The 12,587-nt window shown below is 39.3% G+C and overlaps 1 protein-coding gene across 1 annotated transcript in view; it reads right to left on the bottom strand.

Annotated features, from left to right (window-relative positions):
• The window catches only part of LOC108765746 (DE-cadherin-like), a 180,496-nt gene that overhangs the window by 137,978 nt on the left and 29,931 nt on the right, over positions 1 to 12,587 (bottom strand).

The following is a 12,587-nucleotide window of genomic DNA, read 5'->3' as shown; positions in this document are numbered from 1 at the left end:
TGAAAAGTTTCGCATCCCTACTACAAATCCCCCGTCTGGCAACCTCAGCGTGCACGAACCAGTCGAGATAGAACGCCATAAACTTACTATGTGGGTTACGCTAACCCTTTATTTCGAAATCAAATTGTAAGTAGATAGATATACGAACAAGATTGCGAATTCAAATCGAAGAATTCATGAAACACACAGACATTCTAGAAAATCAAGATCTGCGCGATATATTAGCTGTAAACAAAATAGAACAACAAAGAAGATGTTCATTCTGTCCAGGGACTTAAAGCGTGATTTACACGAGCGACTTTTGTTCGCTAGAAGCCGCGTCTAGTGACGTCAGTAATTCGCCAGCGAATGCTCTCGACTCTGCTGCTATTCGCTTGAAGCAAGCTTCTAAATTCGTCAACGAATTCGCTGATGAAAGCTTCTTCTACACACGCTTGGTTTTTATTCGCTAGCGACTAAAATTTTGAAGTCGCAGCGTCCAGTGGTCGCTAGTGATCAAGCGAATAGTTGGGCACAAAGCACAACAGCGGCTCGAAGTATGTCATTCGATGACATGGTTATTCTCTAATGCTTATGGCTGAGTAGCCGAGACGTTTCGGAAAAATTCGTCTTTTTACGCTGACGACTTAAAAATTCGCTCTGGAAGAGCAGCGAGAAGCTAGCGACGAGCGTCGAAAACGGTATTCGCCGCGAGTATACGCTAACAAGAGCAAACCCGCGTCTAGAAGAAGTTTTTAGTAGCGAATTCGCTATGACATCATTAGACGCGGCTTCTAGCGAATAAAAGTCGCCCGTGTAAATCACGCTTTAGATGGGAAAACTTATTACATATGCTTGCAGTGCCAACAGCCAATGTGTAGGGAACATGTCGCAAAAATTTGTTTCGCCTGTTCCACGCAAATCAATGAATAATTTCATTTGTATATTTAGATGTCATATAATAAAGACTTTTGCACTAACTTTATCGTATATTACTTGAAAATCACTCAAATTCAACTTCGTCGAATAAATATATTTTTTAGGATAATTCGCGTAATAATGTATTTTTTTTCTTAAAATACAACTTAATATGTTTCGATTTCTGTAAATTAAAACCTTGTATCATTTTTTTGGAAAATAACTGATTTATTTAAAAAACGATTTTTTTTAATTTTGAAATTTCTTTCTTCCTTTTTTTCAAAATATCTTGGTTTTATGATATTCTTTATCTATATATTCTTTTTCCTTACTGTCTGTTGTATCGATTAAAAAAAAAAGAAGTTAAAATTGATGCATTAGATCCCGAGATAAAAGCAAAAGAAGACTCCAGGGTTACCGTATGTGATGAAATCAAGTGGCGAAAATAGTGTGGTGTTGAGGAGTTAATATATGTACACATATATATACCGTGACACTTGTATACTTATTTTTTTATTTTTTGTTACTGATCCTGCCAATAAATGAATAAATAAATAAATGAATATAAAATAATTCATTTTATATTTTCGTAAAGAGACGCATATAATAAATAGGATCGATGTTACCAATTACCATCAAAATCAAGCATGAATATAAGGATACATATCCCGAATAGAGGATATGACTACAAAAGATCGCGCAGCCGCGGGAATGAAAATTAGCATACTAATTAAGACCGTAACATGCCAGTATATATGCGATGATAATTATGATTTAGTAACCTGTGTTACAAGATATACAGGGTGGGTCAATATACAAGGATAATCGCCATAGCATGCAATGTCGAATACTATTTCGATCATGTAATGTAATAATTTCCACGAGACGAATGCGCATCATAGTTGGTATCGAAAGGCTATAATATGATTCGCGCAGGATTAGTAAGTTTAACATAAGCTATCTCGATAATTCGTATTAAACCACCAATTGATACGTCAATAACCTGGTCAATAACACAACCCATCTTATTCAGTTTGTCTCGCGCAGTAATAAAAATAATTAATAACCGTCACTACGTGAATATGATTTTATAAAATATTATTTAATATCTCTCTTATTTTCCAACTTGATTTTTGCATCAAAAATGAGATTTGAAATCAAATAAAAATGTGCAATGATTAGGGATTATGAGTAGGGATATCGAAATATCTATCGAAATATCGTTCTTTGGTCGCATATCAAATTCGAACGCGCGATGAGTCAAGAATAAAATGCGACCCAGACGTATAGCCGACACAGTCGACTACATGCGATTTTCATGACTCACGCCAGTTGATACGGAGCAGACATTTCGAGGCGGGATACGATACGACACGCTTTGAAACATGAGGCCGCAAGTCGCGAAATAGTACGTCGGCCACATCACAACTCAGCTCTATCATGACTGTTCCTTTATTCGAGATAAGTGTCAAGAGCGATCGCTAATGGTAAATATTTAAATAAGCGCTTCCTTCCCTCTCGATCTGTCTCTCACTTTGAAACTCATCGACCTCGGAACCTTTGTTCCACTATATCATCCTCTGCTTGAAATTCCTGGTACAGAGAAAGTGAGGAATGAGGAGAAGAGGAGAAAGCAAGAGAGGAGACGATGTAACCCGGTTAGCCGCTAAAGTCGTCCTAACTTGACGTCTCTAGAATGCTAGGAATCGTACTTGATTCGCGAGATAAAATTAATGAATTTCTAAGGATTGCGAAACTTGTGATAAGTAAATTTGGCGATTTGTTTCGACGGCGAGAAGGGTATTATACGAAACTATTACCGCAGCCATTCGCCAAGAACTTTTCTCGCGAGGCTTATTTTAATCATTGTTCCACGACCAGTATAGGAACTTAATCTCGAGAGCTGAATGAAACTATGTCGCGCGCGTGCGTTTCATCTTCTACGGTACTGTTGGCAGGAACTAAATAAACAAAAGAACTAATACCGAGTGAACGCGCCACCTGGAAATCGGATTGGGCAAAATTCAATTAAGAATGGAGGAAAATTCTCCGGCGCGTTAACGCGCGATGAATCCGTCGTTTTCGCGCGATCCGATGAAATATTCCGAGGACATATCGTATTTTCACTTCTCATATCAGATTTACTTCAAAGAAGACGCGAATCTGTGAGCAGGTTTGCAGCATCCGCAGTATCAAGATTATTCCGCACAAGATTAAGTACAAAGAGGGAGAATAAAAAAAATATCTCACATGCTTGTTGTTGCGCGCAACAACTATCAAGCCGTTCTCTGACAGCTAATCAAGAATTACCTTATAATTTATAATGGCTACCGACGGACGGACGGACGGCAGAGTGTTGCAATCTAGTATCACCATATTGCCACATACTGTCTCTAGCAGCGGGGAAGCTATTCCAGCTACTTACATTAATGGTTAGTGGTTAACTTAGCCACCTTCGAGCTGCAGTCGCACGACTTCGGATGCGCGTCTTGTGTCGCGCCAGGTGTTATGGGGTTCCATTATATGTGTATATACATGCCATGCACGTGAGTGTGCACGTGCGAACACACAGAGACGCGTATATAAAATGTATGTATGTATGTATGTACAGGGTTCGGTTATATGCTTGAGTGCGAATATACGACTTACGAGTAAGTACACCTGAGAGTGCATGTATACGTAGAATCTAGTCGCAAGTACACGTGTATGCACAAGTATACGTGTAGTAGGGCGAGTGACTTCAGCGCATGACCTCGCGGTACACCAATCTCCATTACTTTAGCTCATTACTGCTCCCAGTGTGGCGTATTATTAGCTCCCGCCAAGGCGACATATCGTTTTAGCGTCTTCCTCTTTTCCGTTCCTCTTTCCCGCGACAGTCCGAAAATTATCTAATCTTTCGCTTGGCGGAAATCCGCCGTTTTTCCTTTCCTTTCCTTTCCTGTCGTTTCGTTTCCTTGCTTTTTCTCGCTGCAATCGTGGCTCGAAAAGGCATTCCCGTGCGAAATTGCACGTCTTTTCCTTCCTTCGTCCGCAATGTTGCCTCATAGACTCATTCAAGAAATGAATTGTTAATAATAATAATAATAATAATAATGATACAAGGGGTGTAAGGCTCACATCGAACTTAAGAACGTACAACAACGAGTATCTATGAGAAATGCCGAGTCTCTTTCTTTAAATTACACACCATTCGTTGCTACTCGGGCGAACGTTATTGCGATCGTTAAAATGACTGCAACGGCGGTCTTAGATCAATTTTATGCTCCAAGTGCGTTCACCGTTTGTAACGAGACGCTAGCGCCGGCAACGACCGCACCTCAAGTGCATCCCTTGCGTTTCTCACGAACGCGACGGCCTTTTGTTCGCCATTCTCACGTTATGGCGCAAGGGGCGTAGGACAATTAAGTATGAAATCTCTCCGAAGAACGTCCATCGAGTTTCAAAATACGCGCAATCCAACGGGGGGTGAAATATACGTTCGATTGTGGGATCAGGGAGCAAGTTTCGCGATCTTTTTCAACGCCATCTTCAATTATTATATGTCGCACCGGGGCGGGGGAGACCTTTACATTCGTTACATTCGAACCAATATATTATAGTAACAGGTGCACGTGCCACTGTTCCCCTTAGACCGATCGTTGACTAGTCGTAATTTATCATACTAAGAAATGACAGTATGGTAATGCCTTTTGTTTGATCAGCGGGAGAACAAGTCGCGTATACGGGCGATACCTATAGATATGATTAACATTTTTTATTATTAATTTCATTAATTATTTGCGCAAATTCTACGAAACTCGTAAATTATTTGATAAATCTTTTGAAGAATCATGACAGATGAATCCTGAGATAGTACAAACAAATCATAAATTAATAATATGTTCTTTGTGCATCCTAATAACATTACTCGTATCGTTTAATTGATTTTTTTATTAACATCCAATGATTCGAGTAACAGAAAGAAATTAATTTATAAACTTTAACAATAATCTCACGACATAAATAATCACGACAATGGACTTTATTGTTAAATTACTTTCTTTATAAGAGAACACTTAAAAGTGAAAGAAATTTTAAAAATCTGAAAATCATTGACGTAGAGGACAATGATGCTAAAAGGAAAAAAAACTCGGAAAATTATGGCAATGAAAGAAAAAACCATTTTTTCTCTAAAGTTTCCGAGAATTTGGTAAGTGGTAAGAGCATTACTCTGACGCACGCCGGTGTTTCTTTTTAATAAGTGTACAATCAATTAGAAATGAGATAACACATTCAACTGAGCGAGTCAATAACTATACGCGTGTCTACGATGATAAGTATAGAGGGTTTAAAATACTTGAGATAAAGCACGAAGAGACAGGAGTCTAAAATAATCGATCGCGATACGTTAGATAAAACTATTTCTATTTAAAGTTTTTAACGTATTTATTTTTAAAGCCATTAAAACCTATGAACTATTTTGTGGTACAAGGCATTAATTACGGAACAGCAGCGTGGAGTAATCAATAGCCCGCATCTTCCCAAGATAGACAAGGCTGCTGCGAGGTATTGTTACTCGTGTCGGGGAGATCAACTATCGAAATGAACACGAAGACGACACGACAGAGCCGGCAGCAGCAACGGCGGGCTAGTATCGGCTACGGAAACTTGCTCAAGATTTGGTTTCCAGCAAGTTTCGCGCAACAAACTTGGCCGTTGCGCCGCGGCCGGTCTCGTGGCACGACTGTATATAGAGGACATTGGCTCTTACATTATGCAGGTCACCACGGTCTCGAGCTCTTGTCATCTTTCGCCCTCGAAACCATCACACGCGACAACGTAGCCAGATGACCGTGTATATAAAGCGTTTATAGCGATATGCGATTCCCACATAACCAAACGCGATCTCGCATAAATAATACGCGACGCGTCCGTATAGCCGCAGCTTAATTCCCTGCGGATTCGCGTGGCCGCGGCATCGAGCACGTTATGTTATCATTGGCAGATCTAAAAATTTATCAAGAGGGGGCGGCCATTGATTCGCCGCAAGCGAAATTTTTTTTTAAGTCAAATATGAAAAATAAAATATTAAATTATTATTTAAATTATTACATTCAAAAAATATTATTTAAATGTATAATTCATAAAATATTTTATTTGAAATTCACACAAAAGAAGAATAATATAATTTATATTTTATATAAATCTAATTTTTTTAATTAAAAAATATTTTTAAAATGTCAAAATTAAATAATTTTGAAATATTAAAAATATATATAATATTTTGCTATAAATATTTTTAAAAAAGGAGACTCCGAGGGAAGAGTCCATAGCCTCCCTGTGAATCCGTCAATGTGAGTTATGCGGAATATATCGGTATATGATAACAATTTGGAAACAATTTTTAATCCGATTGACCAGTTCTCGAAAGAACATGAATGACTGAAAAAGCGATCGTTAGAAGTTATACAATTACAACAACAGTGATTCTTTATATTATACCTTAGATAACGATAAAAGAAGTTGATGAAAGTAACACTATGACTACCGCACAGGAAGTCGCGTGTTAATTCCCACGCTGTATCTTATCAATGATAAGCGCGAAGAGTCAAAGGACGGAGAAACGCCCGCATTTCATTAATAATTATGTTCTCAAACGAGTCAATTGCAATTTCTAAAGCCGTATTACTTTGGCACATCTACTTTGCATCAAATTACCTATATTTTTACGTTGCATTAATGAAACTCTCCTCGCAATTATCGTAGGAAGAAAACTAAAGGCGTTGGGTGTTATGGATATCAGTATCGCAGACATGGCTTTATACGGCTTCGTCATTAAACGCGTCCGATACTGTGACTTCTTTTGAGACATGTCAAAGGGATGACGAAAATTCAATCCTCTCTGCGAAATGGGACGATCCACGCGGCGTTAACCTATATGAATCCATATATGTATGACGGCAGTCGACGGAAAGGAGAGATAGACGGATATATAGATAGAGCCTTTATTACCATTCTAGGGCTGTGCCTCCCCCCTCCCTCCATAGTCACTTCTGTCTGTGAGATACTTCCTCTAAGAACAAACAAATTAAAGAAAGTTACAAAGAAAAACAATCAATTTAGCAAAAATAAAAAATGAAATAAAAAATAGAATACAAAATATAATAAGTATATAGGTACGCAAGTGAATGACACCAGTACGATGATGACTAATTATAAGAGAAAGAAGGAGAGAGAGAAGGAACTCGTACAAGAGCTTAACGATCGTAACGTGTGACACGAGAGCCAAGAATGCGGCTGACGTCACCGAAGTCGCCGTGATACACTCACCACGGTATACTTGATACGAGTCAATATGAGGCACTTCCACGAAAAGAATTATAGGTATACGCTTATTGTGAGCGAGCACATCTACATGTGTAGTAGTTGGCGAGGATAAGATATAATCGCAAGAGGGTGGGAGATAATCAATTTTCACACGTTTGTACCGTAAAATTCTCGCGGTACCTACGCAGATGCTCGGTGCTGCTTCATGCACCGCGCGCACCTAATTACAATAAGAGACTACGGGCGGAACACGAGTGTTGCATATGGATGTGTGTGTATCTCTTGTAGTCAAACCATCCTTCGTTGCGTATTAAAAATTTCGGCTATATAACACGTTTAGAAGTATGTTCATTAAAATACCTTGTTTTTGAGTCCATCTTTCTTTCGCCATTATAATCTGCTCTATTTTCGAGAAACACCTACATAAGGACGAAAAACGCATTTGAAACAAATTGACATAAGCAGGGAATAATACGTACGTGCAAATGTAACGCTAGACTGGGAAAGAGTTGGCATTTAAAAGTGCCATTAATGTATGTATACTATATGAGAAAGAATAAATGGAAGCGGCGATGCGTTAAAAAGATTCAAATGAAAAAGCCAAATTGGCTCTTTGCTCTCTCTCTCTCTCTCTCGTTTTCCAATGTGCTGGTCCATCCCGCTCACCACCTTTCTATTGCCCTTCCGGGACTTCAAAGGAAATTCAATGAGCGAGTTCTGCGTATGTGCCGTACGTGAATGACAACGTACGTCGTTCCATACGTACATGTGTGATAGAAACACGAAGTTATCACGTGCTAAGCACGGGTACTTGACATCCGCTGAGTATTCAAACGGGGAGAATTGGTCATAGAACGTCGGCGCCACACTCCCGATAAGTACTATATGCGCCCGAACCGGAGCTCGATCCTCGATAGCCGATTTGCGCGAATGAGTCCTGTGATTTATTCCACCGAATAGAGTGCTTTCACCCGATAATTAAGCAGAGAAACCGTCGTCGTCGTCGCCGCCGCCGCCGCCGCCGCCACGAATGATCCTTGAACTGCCAACGAATTACTGACGACGTTGCAATGACTCGACAGAAATTTGGATTATCCGCTCGTAACACGCTTCGCACGAGTCATCATGTTGCATTATTTTTTCCGCTTTATTTCTAGGTTAATAACTTTATGAAAGATTACAGATATTATTATTTATTTGTATCGAGCGAATATTGAAAATTAAACGAAGCGCGTCCGAACAACGTTGCGATATTTAGCATCCAGTATAATTAAATATACTATATGACGAAATTAAATAGATTAAATAATCTCGCATGTGTGAGCAACTCGGTCGTTGAATGTGTAACGTAGTGTAACAATTACGCGCGCTTCTCGATAAAACCGCACAATTTCTCGGCTCGTAAAATCAAACGTTACGTATATAAAGACTGTTATGATCTCACGTACTTAATTTTTCTTCGAGCAATTCTCTTTCTCTCTTTCTCTTTTTCTCTTTCTTTCTTTCTTTACCTTCTGCGCATCGACTGCATTTTCCGGCGAATCTAATTTAAGCGCAAAGTTGTTTGCTCTAACTATATTCGTGGTTATCGATTTACGATTAGCATTGCGGCTAAGGACTATACTATACTTGCGAGCAGCAAACCGTCCGCAGTTCAACCGGGGCGAGCGGATATGTATATCCGTTCTTCTTTCAACAAACTGTTTCACGCACTCTAAAAATAATCACGAGCACACATTTTCTCCCTTTCACCTCTTTTATTCCTTTTACGACGATGCAACGGTGCAGCGATAAGTTTCCAATAATTGGACTTTCCCTTACTTTTTCCCGTCGTGAATCGCGAAAGCTCTCTCGCCCTCATTCCTTGCGTATTATTTCATTATTACTCTATCGACGCAAGCGAATATATTTTATATACATATATATATTTATATATATATATATATATATATATACACACGTATATATGTATATATAATATGCCGTCGACGCACTGGGAAACGCAAGTTTCATTACGGAATATAATTACAAACTAATCACAAATATCTGATTACCAACTGAACCAAATTTACGTCTCGGTTAGGTGGCGCATGTTAATGAATTTGAATTTATGAAGCTGCTGAGTAATGAAAGTGCGTTTATGGAGTAAAAACTTATGCAGGATCGTATTATCATTAATTAGCGATTCGAAGGGCTATGACAATGCGCGTTTGCTGATTTATTAAAACTTCTGCAAAAGCCAGAAAAAGTTACGTGTGTAAAGGCACCACGGTAATATTTTAACAAGCACGTCGCACAGATTATATATTTTATTTGCATTAATGCGCGCAGCAATGCGAAATACTGCCAGTCGGTAGTAAATCTCTGTGTTGAGTCAATCTAAAATTAGTATGGCAATCGGAGTAAACAATTTATTAAAATAAGCAAGAGTACCATCGCGAAAGGAAAACACCGTTATAAAACGACAGAAATGTTCATGGATGAAACGGCAAACTCATATTATTGTAATGTCGCCGCGTAATATTCATAACGTGAAACTGTCATCGTCGAATGCGCTCTTCGTCCGACGCGACGGCTACGTATATAATAAGCAAAAAAGTAATAATAATAAGCGATAAGAATAACAAATGGTGCACGCTGAGCGCTGACAACGACAACGACAACGACGAATTCCGCGTCCACAGTTTTGCGCGGCGCCGTGAAAATGGCGCAATTCTTTCTTCATTTTGAAACGGAACTAAACGACGGAACGCGGCGCGGCGGCGACGAATCTCGACGGCAACCTGCAGTGGTCTAACGACGTGTCGCATTAAAAGGCATACCGGCAAAGCCTCTTTCCCCGTGCTGAGACGAAAAAATATTTTAACTGTCACGCCGAATCGCGCGCCTCTTCGCGCTCATTATGTGTGCGAGCCACGTTCGCGTTCTAAACACGCGAGACGTGCCATCACGTAGCATCTAGGAACGCTCGGTAGGAATTGCAGAAGGCAAGTCAGAGCCGTCTCGTGGTCTCGTGGTCTCGTGTATTCGTTGCGCTTTGGTGGGCATGGAAAAGTGCCGCGGGAAAAAGAATGAGGGCGAGGGCGAGGCCGAAGGTGAAGCCGACCGAGGGGTGAATGGCAAAGAGAGGCTACGAGCTTAACGGCGAAAAAGCAGTTTCTTGCGGACGATAAACGGCAGGGCTGAAATTCCAAGTCGAAAGCTTTAGCCAACATTTTTGACCGGGTTTTCTGCAGATCTGCTGTTTCTCTCGCTCGTCATTCGAAAGTAATGGAGCATGATGCGAGTTCTCGTATTTTCAATTAAGAGAAATACATTTATTCTCATTATTTCAGTCAAAGCGGATCTTAGTGCTTAAATAAGGAATTTAATCATTTTCGTGTAATGTTGCATCTTAAAAGGATATTAATAATTTCATGCTAATCTGAGCATCTTAAGAACTGTAAATAATTTCATTTATTTATTTACTGCGAAAAATATTAATTCTCGTTTTTTTGCTCCTTTTATTTCATATTTCTACATAAATGCACGTCGCAAAGATCCATTGTTTCGAAAACCGATTCCCAAGGAGAGGACCGCCTTTTCTCTATACAATTATTTCGAATAATGATAAATAAATTATGTTAAAATAATTGCGTTTAGATAACAATAACGTGGAATGATTAGCATTACGCTGGCAATGCGCGGAAATAACCTCAACATTAATAAATTGGTACGAATACCTACAGTGTTGACAACAGTTAGGAAGAATGTACCAATTGGCGAGAAAGAAATTAGCGTATATTAAAGCTTAACTATTTATGTTAAATCCTACTTATGTTAAAATTTGTGATACGGGCTAACAAAATGCTTTTACGAATCCGTTATCGGTATAATTTTGCCAGAACGTACGGGCTACATCCATGAATTGTCGCGGAATAAAGCAGAGAATATTAATACAAAGGCGTCGCAAAATACAATACTTCCGAAAAGGATCCCTTTAGGAAGTAACTATACACAAAGTTAACTGTCACGAGCACAAAACCGGTCTTCCTGAATATCCTCTCATCTATCGTGACATATTCGCGTTGAATGATAAGAGAAGGGGGAGTGGATAGAGCGACGTAACGTGAGCCGTACGAAAAATGGCGGAATATAAGCGGTATTCGGCTATACGGTTCCGCATTTCTCGGCTTCGATCGGCTTTCAAACCTCACAAATCTCCGATATCTCTCTTTGACAGGTGATGTCTAAAATTGAAAAGCAGGCAGAAACAAATCGCTTCGTTTTTCCGACGCGGAGTTCTCCCCTCACTTTCTTATTTCACAATGCCACCCGACACGTTATGGATCGCTTCGTAGCTTCAAAGCATTCTGACAATACCTGCATTTTCCTAAGTACCAAGTTTCGTAATGATCAAAGGGATTCCGTCCGTAACACGCTGTCGTCGCGATGATTAAGTAATTTGCTATAGATATCATGAGAAGTGTAAATTATCAACAGCATGTAAACTCGAAGTAAACTCGAAATGGAACTCGCTTTTCCATATCGAGTCTCTCAAAAAATACATTTATTTAAATTATACGATGAGAATTAAAATTAAAAATGCCAAGATCGCTAAACATTTATATTTTACTTTGAAGAGTGCGAAATATGTTTTTTATGTGATAATTTGGTAAAGCTACTGGAGCACGGAAGTTGAGAAAATGAAGAGCTAGCGTAGAAAACTGACATAGAAACTGCCCGCAAAATTGCAGGAGCAGGTGATGTGCGACGCGTAACTGGAGCGTCCGAATAAGATTACGGGAAACATCGCGCGCGCGCGCTAAGAGAAGTAACGCGATTTTTCTCCTACGACAGGAAAATGTACCGCAAACTCAATGTTCCGTTGGGAAGCGGTTCGAGAATGTTTACAACGACACCTGTATTAGTGGCTACTGATTACCGTTATGACAAAATATTCTCACGAAGATGCGCGTGCAAATATTTTAATCAAACAAATATTTTTGTCGAGTAAACCGACGATAGCTTAAAGCTGTATGAAATAAGAAAAGCTTCTCCATCTGGAAATTAATCTATATTTTTCACGCCTTCGAAAGTTCGCGGAAGAAAAAAATACACGGGAGTACCAGGAACCGCCAACTTGCATCGCAACAACGGTGGTATTTTCGTGAAAATTTCGCGCCCTAAAAAAATGCGCGCCGTATGTCGTTTAATTTATCGCCTAGATAAAATCCCATTTTTTACATCACTGTGTTATGATTTCATTTAGAGCATCGCATGCCGCGGCTAGATTATGTAAATTTTTTTACATCGATTTTTTTTAAAAGGTACAGATTATACTACTTTAAGTTTAACGAGTTACATTTAATCTTGCATTATACACACACACATATATATAT

Source organism: Trachymyrmex cornetzi, unplaced genomic scaffold, assembly GCF_001594075.2.
Source record: "Trachymyrmex cornetzi isolate Tcor2-1 unplaced genomic scaffold, Tcor1.1 scaffold521, whole genome shotgun sequence".
NCBI lineage: Eukaryota > Metazoa > Arthropoda > Insecta > Hymenoptera > Formicidae > Trachymyrmex > Trachymyrmex cornetzi.
Note: the sequence above shows the minus strand (reverse complement) of the source record. Positions and strands in the feature narration are given on the sequence as shown.